A 12,251-nucleotide genomic window follows, 5' to 3' on the forward strand; every position below is an offset into this window, starting at 1 on the left:
AAAGAAGTGTCAGCCACCTTAAGGACAGCCTGGCAAAGCTCTCCTGCCCCAGGCAGATGACATTTGCTCAGTGTTAGTTCCTGCTCATTTAGTCCCTCTTAGCTTATTTGCACGCGGCTCATCTACAACCAAAGCCCCCTGTCCAGTGAAGTGAGGCAGAATCGTGGAAGCCACCTGCGGCCCTTGCATGGGCTGTGCACAATGCCAGCGTTTCAGTGTATGGGACTGTTCTGCATAACCTTCTTCCACCAGAGGGCAGCTGGTAAAAGGAGTGTGACAGGCTTGCCTGGCTCAGGACGAGACAGTGGCTAATTTGATGCTATTTACTCTGTTGGTAATTTTCTCCCTAAACAGACGCCATCTCCTAAGGCATTAAGCTTAGAGAACGCTTCCCGTAATTAAAGCAAAGGCAGTGTTCCCTCCCAATTCCCCACAAGATCCCTCCTCACCCTTAATCTGAGCTAGACATAGTACAATTAGTTATCTGTGTTTCTGAATTAGCAGAAGACTAAGCTTTAATAAACCACTAATGCATCAGAAAGATGTATTTGCAATCGGTTTATCCCTGAGCTCCATTCAGTGCAGATTTGGCACACGTTCTGTAGTCTAAGAGAGAACAGAGGAAGTCAGCAGCTGTTTACACAGAGCTCAGCACTGTATCTCTTCCCTTTATGAATGGTATGGAGCCACTTTGGTGTCTGGACATACAGAGCCTATAGTGAAAGACTGTTGTAGGATCACATGTAAAAATAGATGCCATTTGCTCCCTGGTATGGTACTACACAAAGAATATAGGGAATGAAGAAAACCTATTTGTTCTAAGTCCTTATCCTGCCTTTCCTCATGATAAAAGGAGGGTGCAGTAGGACATTAGCTACCAGACTGGGGTTCCATCTGTACTAGTCTATCTCACACTCCCTGTGGCAATGATGTGTGCTTTTATGGTTATAAGTTTTAGATGATCACTGAAGACAGAAGCAAAAGTTTCAATGTTTTTGAAACAGAGAGAAATAGCAACTCCAACTATCCCATAATGACTAAGTTCAGTCTAATTGTGTTTTTTGCTTTTTGTATTTTATCTCTTTCACTGTTTCTTTTTCTCTCCTTCCCTTTTATGTGTACTGTTAGTTTCTCTGAAGAGAGAGATTTGCTCTTCTAGCTCTTCTTGAGGCTGAATTCAGCTGAGGTCTTTACTCCACTAAGACCAATGCTTCCTGTGGAAATAAATGAGACTTCAGGGAAGTTGGAACTTGATGATGCTTGTAAATTAAATGTTATTTTACAGTTTTTATGTTGAATGTTGTAAACAGTTATATTGCGTAAACAAGCTGAGACATCTCCATATTATACACCTGAGGGATGGGAGCACAAATACAGGGCCTCCATCTTTATTAGATGCTCACAGAATTCATTTTCTCCTATAGAGCAGGCATGGAGACTTTCTTCTTTGGACAGGTGAAAAATTCCACCCACTGCATTCATCTCCCACAAAAGATAGCAAAACTTTACTCATGACCTCTTACCCCCTCCAGAGATGTCACTCGTGTCAAACCTGAATGTTTGCAGTTATTTCTAAAGTTTTAACTAAGACTTTGCATTGAGCTGAGCGTGGGATGTACACTGAAAGCTAAAGAGGTCTCCAGCTACTTATGCCTTTCTTTTCAGGGTTGGTCTGGGGCCTTCACACTTGTCTAATGCTGATCCCCTTTGGTTTGTGTGTGGCTGATGCCAGATAATCAGAAACATGGAAGTTAGTGGCAGTGCCAATATCTCCAGTTGGCTACAGGCTGAGGATAGGTTGGGATGTAGGAAGAGGGGATGAGAAGGTATGAGGAGGCCCAGTTAACCTCTAATGCCAGCAGGAGGGTGTCTGCACTTGTGAGGAAGTGAGTTCCTGTCACTTGCCAGAGCTATGAACAGCAGAAACTTTTGTCCTTCAGAAAACCCTGTGTGTTGTTCCTTAACAGAGCCATGACTCTCTCCAGTAGCTCCATGTCTCTCTTGTCCTGGGGAGTCCAGAACTGGACACAGTACTGGAGATGAGGCCTCCTGAGGCTGAGTAGAGGGGCAGGATCACCTCCCTCAACCTGCTGGCAACAGTCTTCCTAATGCACCCCAGGAGACCATTGGCCTTCCTGGCCAAAAGGGCACATTGCTGGCTCATGGTCATCTTGTTGTCCACCAGCACTCCCAGGTCCTTCTCTGCAGAGCTGCTTTCCAGCAGGTCAGCCCCCTGTAGTGGTGCCTAGGGTTATTTCTCCGTAGGGGCAGGACTCTGCACTTGCCCTTGTTGAACCTCATGAGGTTCCTCTCAGCCCAACTCTCCAGCCTGTCCAGGTCTCTCTGAGTGGCAGCACAGCCTTCTGGTGTGGAGTGGATCAGCCATTCCTCCCAGCTTGGTATCATTGGCAAACTTGCTGAGGGGGCACTCTGTCTCTTCATCCATGCCATTGATGAATAAGGGAGGAATAATAATAATAATGAATAATGAATAATAATTCAGGGAGGAGCAATTATTCATAAGGAAAAGTTGAGAAGTTGAGAGGGGAGAAGTCAAATGCTATATCCAGAAAAGTTTTAGGTGGCAATACGTACCCAAGTCGAAGATGTAAATCTCCAAAACTTCTGTTCAGCTACTGTCCAGCTGGGGGAGCTCAGTACATTCTGCAGAGGTGCCTCTGTATATAGTGGAATTCATAAACTATTGTCTTCTCACCTGAGGTGCTTGTATTTTATGGGTTTGGACTTTGCATACAGTGAAAGACCAGGCAGGTGATGCTGCCTTCACCCACACTAGTTAGAACACTCAGTCAGGACACAGGACCCTTGTCTTTGATTTCTTTCTGCCATGTGAGCATTAAAACCCATGTATGTTTGTCGCTCTTTGGAAGAATACCCTTGCCCTCCTAGCTTAATCATGTGTTGAACAGTTTTGCAGTAGTTCAAACTGTTCAATTGTTAGTTGACCACTTCAGCTGTTTTGCTAGTGTTCTTGAGCCATCATATTGGGACCAGGAAAAAGATCAAGCGACAACATGACTCTTCAGTGGTTAGGACCTTGGGAGTTTAGGTAGGAGGAAGGAGGGGAGGTGGGACAGCTACAATGCAGTCAGTCTGTGCTCTGTCTTTTTATTTAATTGCTCTACTTACAAGCATGCTCTGGTGTCCCTCATCTTGTTTCTTCTCTGTTACTGCATCTAAATTCTTCCCAAAGTCATAAACTGCCTCAGTTTCCATATGCGTATCTTTCCCTCTTCCTCTGATCTGGCCTTTGTCTATCTGCTGTCAGAAGTGTTGTATATAAACTGGAGCCAAGCTTCCTAGCTGTAAAAGTGACTTATAAGAATATCTTTATATTGTTCTCATTTGAAATAAGTGAACTTTACTGCAAACAAACCTGCAGTGAAAATTACTATACATGTGGGACAGCAGAGGCATTTGGCAGTGAAACTTCATTCTGCCATGCTCACTTGCTTCCCAGGCTTGCATATGCAGGAGTTCACAAATCACTTGCTCGAAAATCTACCTAAAACTGACTCATCCTATGAGGCAAATTGCACTGTCTAGGAAGGAGCAAGTCAGAGAGCTGTTATCTGTGGTTGTGTGTGGTTCTGTGTGGAGGTCTTGGAGGGAGGTTTATGTTCAGAAGCAGCCCAGTTTAGAACACAATTAAAAAATGAAAAATAGATCTATTCATGTAATTCCAAATAAGGTTAAGAGGAAAGCTCGATAGCAACTTGCTGTCAGCAGCCTGTTTGCTAGCTTATGCCCTTTTCTAGCCTGTACCAATTACAGGTGATTAATATGCTGTCTCTTCATTTGAGTGAAATTTAAACAGCGTACAATTATCTCTGGCAGCTTAATACATGTGAAGTACTCTATTGAACTCTAGAATTTCATGCTGCAGATGCATAAATACACCCCCTTCTCTATATTGTTGTAACAAGAACGTGAATACCAGCCAACACCCCATACATACTTGCCTTTGAAAAGACAGAATGGCAAAACTGGTTTCATAGAATTCTTGTCTGAAAGAATACCATTCTTTAAACATCCTGAACATTAAATGCTCCTACTTGCTCCGTGGAAAATTAAGTAATAAAACAAGCTTCTGTATATGTAAAACCAGTATAGAAACCAGCTGGAAGCTATTTGCTTACTTACGAACAGTCTTAAAAATGTGGTGTTTTTCACACGGTGAAGTCATTTCTGTTTGCTTTTAACATGGAAGGTGACTGATCCCTTGCTGTTGCAAAGATATAACAAGTGTTTGGGAAGATGTGGACTATAATGTTTCCAAAAGCTGAACGGCTCCAGCTCACTTCCTTTAACAGGAAAAATACTTCAGTTCTTGCAAAGAACACTGAGAATCCTTTGGGCACAAAGAGAATATTTCAGATTTCTGACTTTACAGAAGAATAGTGTAGGAGAGTGTTCCTATTTAAAATTCTAAACATTCTGTAAGTACAGGCTCCTGTTTGAGAACAAGGTCTTATAGGTAAACTACGAAATGACAGCTGAGACATCAGCCTTTTGGTATAGATTTAAGAACCTATCGTTAGTGTTCGTGTTTGAAAATTTGGACTGATACTTACAGTTTCTACAGATAACTCTCCTTGTAAAAAGAAATTAGATATTAATTCAAACCCACTGTAGATGTTTATGGTTTAGCAAAGTTAGGATTCATATGAAAACTATGCTTTCATTATACATTTAGGGCTCCCTAAGCAAGCAGGTTTCCTGGAGTGGTGCTGAATATCAATGGAATCTTGTGTGAAATTATGTGTACACTGAAACCATTGCAGATCTCCTGATACCTAGATACTCTTCCTTTCATTGATTTGCAGGAAATGGAAGGTGTGGGTCTCATCACTTTACAATAATGGGCTCCAGCAATAACTGTCATCAAAGAAGAAATGCGCCATGCAGCCTGATGTAATACAGAAAAGGTTGTGGAGGAAATTAGATGATTTTTAAATCCTGATTTTCCTAATGGTTGTCCAAGTGGCTATTACCTATGAAATCTGGGGTCCCTAGAACTGAAAGTGCAAGTACTATTACTTGAGATAAGGCTTGTATGGAGTAAAACCAGAGGTGAACTCAGACTTCTGTGTGGTTTGAACTACAAGTAGGAGAATAAGAGGCCATATAAAAAGCTGTGCTGTGGTTGCTGGCAGAAAAATTAATAAGGTATAGAAATGTATAATACAGTCAGCTTTACTGCTCCTCTAACATTGCCTGCTGTAGAAAATAGCGATATTGAGTTACTTAGATGGAGATATCATCTAAGTGGAGATACTTGGAGTTTTCAAACAAAGTAGCAGAATTAGAACTAAAAACGCTGTCCACAGGAGAAAACTAAAATGGATTTGTTTACTTGAGGAAAAGGTCCTAGGATTAGATAACTGGTAGTTAGTTAATTTAATGAGAAAATTAGATGACACAGCTGTTTTTCTAGATGCATGTATGACCTTGATCAGTTTGCAAACCAGAGTCAATTTTCCCAGTTTGAAATGGAAGCATCTATAATTCATTTCATCCTGAATGAGGTGGGTTAAATATATGAAAGCCTTTGTTTCATACCATATAATAGTTCAAAAAAATGGGCAGCTGGTGGTAGAAGAGTTTTAAATGTTACCTTAACAGTTGATCAAGCGTTGTCAAAACATGAAGCAACATCTCCTTTCCTGATCTATCATCAGCCCTGTCCTAGTAAATTTAAATGCAAGTGAACTTCTATTTTTATAAAAGATTGTTGGGATTCTTGTAATGAGATTTTCCTAAAATATAGCACATATCATAGGTGAGGCCAAAAGTAAGTAAATACTATTAAAATTAATTTACATGGAAGGCAAGCTGGCAAATGGAGAAGGTGGTAAAAAGGAAATTGGCTTCTTTTCACGATCGTCTATGGGTTTCACTATCCTGGAGCTGTCCAACTGGTTTTCTGTGCATGGGGCTGATGGAAGATGACAGGCTTAATCTTGTTTTTCTTGATGTTGGTGACTCACTTGAGCTTTTGTACATGTGGTTTGAAGCCCAGTGATTAAACAGTAAGGACTCAAAGGGCACAAGGAATGACATACCCTGCAAGTCAGTGGAGTGGTGTTTCCAGCATGGCTTGTATATAGCTGACAGCCTGAGAAAATCAGCTCGTCTAATTTGGTATCTTCTGTAAGCACCTGGATATTTTCTCTCCCAGTGACTTCTTGATTTGAAACATTTGCATATCTTGCCTGAACTGTTTGGGACTGCATTCTCTTTTATCTCCATCTGTCTTCTTTATATTGCTCCTTGGAAGTTTTGTCCAGATTACTTTTGCAAGACAGGTCTGGTGCAGAGGAAGAGAGCCTAAGAAATAATCAAAACAGATACAGTACTTACATACAGGTGTGTGCAAACTTGAACTTGCAAGTACACAGCATGGTGTTAGTACACAGGCAAATGTGGACCCAAATATGCACATTATCTTATATGACATAGTGAAGATTCGGATCTAAAAACATCTCTAAACTGTTCTTTGTAGCAGTGCTTGACTTTCTGCTCTTTGTGCCTTAAGGATCTAAAATATATAAGTAATAGTAGTATTTGGCAAAAATAAAATGCAACAGATAATCCAAACTTGGCCAATTTTAAGAACTTAGTTTTCTAGATCTTCAACTGTTTTTAACAAATTGCTGCTGTTTAAGGTGTTTGGCCAGAGGTCTCACTCCCAGTTTGGGCTCACAAAGTAGCCTGGCATTTATGAGTTCATTTAAGGGTATAGTGTTCTGCACCTCTGACTTTCTTCATTGCTTAGATCATCCAGATCCAGATTTTCTCTCTAGAGGCATGTCTTAACTATTTTTTTAACTCACTGCCAGCATTTCTTAGATTTTCTGGCTTTTTGTCATGAAAAATAGCTATGGGAGGGTCTAAAAATTACAATTCAATTATTGCCATTATTTTTGGAAGCCAAAAATGAGGGCTTTTTTAAATGGGGAATTGAAATTCATTTCTTAGTCTTTATTGTTCCAGTCTTTTACCCTCAGTTATCCCTGGAGAAGTTACAGTGCTGCTTAAGTTGTAGGTTAAGTGAATCTCAGCAAGAATAATTAATTGAATTAATTGGTACTTAGCAAATCACACTGTCTTCCCCCTTCTCCCCTCCCCACCCCCCCCCATGCTGGAATCCACCTGGATTCCACCTGTCTTGAAACTGCTTGCCTAGAGAACAGGAATGCTAGTTACTTGAAATGGCTTCCCTTTTCGATTCTCCTTGTTATTTTAAACAAAATGCTGGTATGCCATTGGCTGCACCATTGGCTGCAGTTTGTTGAAGGAGATCAGTAGGATTAAAACTGAACTGGCTTTACTGCCTGCTTTTCTTTTGCAAAAGCCAGATATTTACTGTGCTTATGGGGAGTAGTGTCATGGAAGAGCAGGTTGGTGCAGTGTTTCATTTGGTAGGAATGGGTCTGGCCTGTCTTCATTCCATTTTTTTAGTGGGATCTAGTAACTTTCTTTTGCTGCTCTTAGTCTTCAAAATGTACCTAAGAGGAGCTTAACTTCAGCAGATTGTTAGTCAGTTGGCTAGTTGGCTGTGAGAGGGGACATCTAGATTTGGGGGCTATTCTGGACTGGTGGCCAAACGAGGTTATAGCAGAAACTAACAATTAACATAAATTACTTCTCCTTTTTGTCTCAATTGTAGCTCCTTTGGGCAAGATTTTATCCTTCTCTTAAAGTCAATATGACAAGCCTGGATATTTAGGCAGTGACTCGGATGTAGATCTTGACCTATGGTGAACATGAAAAGTTACTATCTCAAATATCTCAGATCCATGAATCTAAAGGCATCTCATGGTGAACACATGTGAAGAGGCACGTGATTTCCTATGAACCATGAAATGGTAAGGTTGGAAGGGACCTCTGGAGGTCATCTAGTCCAACCATCAGCATAGCCCATATGGGGATTGAACCCACAACCTTGGCATTAGCAGCACCATGCTCTAACCAACTGAGCTGAACCTGCCCTGAACTGCATCCCTTTTCTATATTCAGCCAAATTTAACAGTGTCTCCAGAAATGTGAAATCATCTACATAAAACTCAACAATGCAGCTAACCAGAAGGGCCAGCTGCTGGTCAGTAAAGTCAATTTTTCTTTTTCTTTGTGTTTGGCATTTAACAAGTACAAATGTCTGTTGGACTTCAGCAGGTAGAGTTAAGAATACAATGTCAAGACCTTATAATCTGAGTAAAATGCAAATGACAACCAATAAGAAGACAATGTTGGCAGAATTCCTTCATTGCAAAAGCTGACTATGTAGACATCGTATGACAGATGTTCCAGGGCAACTGCAGTGTGCAGCTTAGCAGTTTAGGATTGCATGACAGTTTTGGCACGGTGATGAACATGCTGCTCTGCAATGTGAACAGCACTGAATGTGTCAATTTTCATGTGAGTCTGTATGTCCAAATTCTATCCATAAATATGCAAAGGTGCTTCTGTTAGCTTGTAGTTTATAATGCAAATGAAAACATTGTATGATCAGTGTGCATCTCTCCATATTCATTGTTGGGGCTAGCGGGGGGCAGGAATCATGCATTTGCTGAATCACTCATGGGGAGTCCTTGCATGTTGTCAATGAAAATAGTCCCCATGAGGAGGGAGCTTGCCACCTCTGGAAAGCAGCATGTGTTGAGCCTCATAAGGTATGGAGAGCTGAAGACTTTTCATGAGTCCTCATAAGTTCCTAAAGTCTAGCCATTAGAACTGGGATTATATTAAGAACCTTGATTTGCATGTGGCAAAATATTTCTATTTCTTACTGTTGTACAGAGCTGAGAAAGGCTGAATCTTAGAATCAGGAAGGTAACTAGAATGAAGCTGTATTTTGTTTCTTATGGTACTGGGACAAGGCTAATGGTCTTTGCACCTGGACAGAAGTTAGCAGGTATTTGTGTCTCTGCTCCTTTGATAGGACTAGTTATCACCCAGCAACAACTCTCAGTTTCTTTTGATTTGTACATACCCTGGCTTTTCTCAGCCGCTTTGAGAACTAGGGCCCTGGGAAGTAGAGTAAGAGTAAAATTCCTGATGAGATGAAAGATTAGCAGCACTGATACGGTTACAATTAGTTTCTTTCCTTTCCACATTTGTATTGCTTGTTCACGCTCTAAGTGCTACATTGCTACATGGACTTCTCCAGTCCTCAACCGTATCACTCCAATGGATATAGAAATAACTAAGGGCACAGCAGGCAGAAAATCAGCAGGTAAGATGCATCTCCGGTACCAGTTGTATTCCCCATTAAGAAAGATGTTTGAAGTCTTCCGCTGCTTATCTGTGGCTAAGGCTGAATTCTCACCTGTTAGTTTAGTAGACTTCAGCTGCCGAGTCAGTACTCCCATGGTTAATGCTTGGAACACATCGTAAATAGTGACAGTGACTTGGAACAGCTCAAAGATAAATAGCACGAGGTCTTGGTGCCTGAGCGAGAGAGATCTTTACAGATGGTCTAATGAGTATCAGTTCTTCAGCTGTAAATGCATTTGTTCAACTTAATTCCTTCACTAATAGAGCTTTGCTTTTGTTTCATAAATCTGTTAATTTGTTCTTTAATGCAGTACTCAAGAAATGGTGGCTACAGCAGCAAGCTGGGCTGATACTCTGAACTTCAAACTCCCCTCTTCCTATACCCAGCTGTTCAAGCCTGTAGTGGCTTCTGCCATTTCAGTTTTAATCTTCCTTTCTACTGTATCAGCGATTTTCACTGAAAATGATACATTGCAGTCCTGTCACATGAACTGGTGAGGGTTATTTGAGATTTCGCTCTTGCTTAATTCCAAAATAAGTTAGTCTCTCCAATTAATATGATCTTTAGGGCTTTAGACAATTGCCCATGGAGATGTTACTACTCGTCATCTATAGAATGGCTCAAATGCCAGGTAATGGCTTGGATAACAACTGGTAGTAAGTTGCCAAGAGGAATTAATACTAGTAATATATAGCTTTAACTCTTTAAATCTGATACTTTATCATGTTTATTGGACCGTTTGTGTCTGGGAATTTTCCAGAAAAAGAGCTATTGGTAGTCATTGAACAGCACCTGGGGTTTCCAGTAGTGGGCAAGTACCTATACCAACCAGCAAATATGCAGCTGAGAAATAGGATGTGCTTGGCCTCCGTATAGATTTCAAGTCAGTTCTGTAGAAAAGTGGAAAGTGCAAGCCTTGAGCAAATCTCCCACTTGTATTCTCTGTCAAGAGAACAAACTGATGAGTTCTCTCCCATAAGACAAACTGCTGATTGAAAGACAAGAACTCACATTCAATTCATAGATGTGAAAAAATGCCCTACTCAAAAGAGCCAAATCTAACATAGAGAAGAGAAAAATGAAAACCAAGGAAATAGGTAGACAATACAGCACTGCAGGAAAAACATGGAAGAGGGCAGACACAGTAAACAGATGTGGAAGATAGTACAGAAAAAGCATGCTATGCTTTTCTGGAAGAAGTGCTACCAGACAAAGTAGGCAGGAAAAAGGAAAGCAATCATAATTTTGTATTAAAAATGTAGAAGAATGTGTTTCTTATTCCTGTACACACAATAGTGTATCGTGTTGGTCTCTGTGCTTACAGGTTGGAAGGCTTGATCTGCATGTAATATTTTCCTTTGTAAAATATATCAGTATAGGACAGCATTGGCATACTTTGTCTGGGGCATACTAACCTGCAACTAGTGGGAGTATTCCCGCCCAGATGCAACCCTGTCTAACATGCTCTAGGTGACCCTGCTTGAGCAGGGGGGTTGGACTAGCTGATCTCCAGAGGTCCCTTCCAACCTTACTGATTCTATGATTCTGTGATTCTGTTGCTAAAAATATCATGATTGAAAATATGTTGGTTGACAAGAACAGCATTTATACCTTAATCAGAGGAATAGTTATACCAAGAGTACAAGTACCTTGGATTATTATTTTTGTTTTTTCAGTTTTCAAAGTAGTGCTTGATGGAAGAACTAACTCTATCTTGAATGACTAACCTCATAATGTCACCTGCTCTGGGAAGGAAGCTCTAGACTTTCTTGCTCCTCAGTGATCATCTGTGGGATCTCATCATGGAAGGAGTCAGTAGTTTGTGGGAATTTCTGTTGTGTGTGTACTGTCTATTCCTGGAATGGCTTCCAGGGAGCTTTTGCTCCGGATAAACCTCTCCATAAAGTACTCTGCTTCTGTTGCACATATTAAACCTCCTATATTAGAAATGTGAATGTCATGGGTCCCTGAAATAGCATCATTGTCCTAACCAGAAGCTATCACCTAATTAAAGAGTATTCTCTTATGAGAACTCCCAGAGGCTTGTTGGTGGTGATTCCAAGAGAGTTTGACCTTCAAAGTGGTGTCACACAAGACAAGGATTCTGATCAGAAAATGGTCTTCTAATGACGTTAATATTAGCTCTTTTAATTTTTTGTTTCCCATCAGATTGATTATAGCTATTGTGAATTTATGTCTTTCTATCCATGTACATGATCGTTTGACAGTATAGCTTTAGTCCTTCTTCTGTTATCTGTATGTCTGTCCTTACTGCAGGTACCAGCACTTTCTGTGCATCTGGGGCTGATGCCAAGAAAGTTAAGTGGATTTTGTGCCTAGCCCAGGGTACACTGAGAGTGATGAGTTGGATTCTCATTTGCACCAGTAATTCCTGGCCAGGCAGAGAAGGTTTTAAAGGCAGGCTTGAATCTGAAATAATGGCTATAACTGTTTGGCAATTGTCATGCATTAATGAATAACTTCTAACATAAAAAAGCAGAAATCTGCTTTGTTTCATCCTGTCATTTTCCTCATCTTCCCCTGGTTTGCTTGTGATACCACCCCACTGCCTTCTATCTGCTCTAGAGGTTGTGGGGAATGCTAGGTGGAGAGGCCAGTCATGCTGCTTCTAACTATTTAATTCCAGCAGAATTTCCCTCCAGGCAAAGGAAAAATTTGCAGCAGCCTATTCTCGCACTGCATTCAAGATCTTGTTTGTTTGTTGATTGTACATCTTTAAGGGCAAAGCTGTATTTTGGGATTTTAGTATTACTGAAACACCTAGAAAATGCTTTCTAGATGTTGTTCGATATTTGTTTCACTGGCTTTATTACGGTCAAAGGCAATTATTACCCAGTCGTTTCGTAGCTCTTTACAGCAGGAGATATTTTAAACAAACATGAATGAGATTTTCTAAAACTATAGTAATACCTCCCTATTGGATTGGGTT

This window comes from Rhea pennata, chromosome 9 (genome assembly GCF_028389875.1).
Source record: "Rhea pennata isolate bPtePen1 chromosome 9, bPtePen1.pri, whole genome shotgun sequence".
NCBI lineage: Eukaryota > Metazoa > Chordata > Aves > Rheiformes > Rheidae > Rhea > Rhea pennata.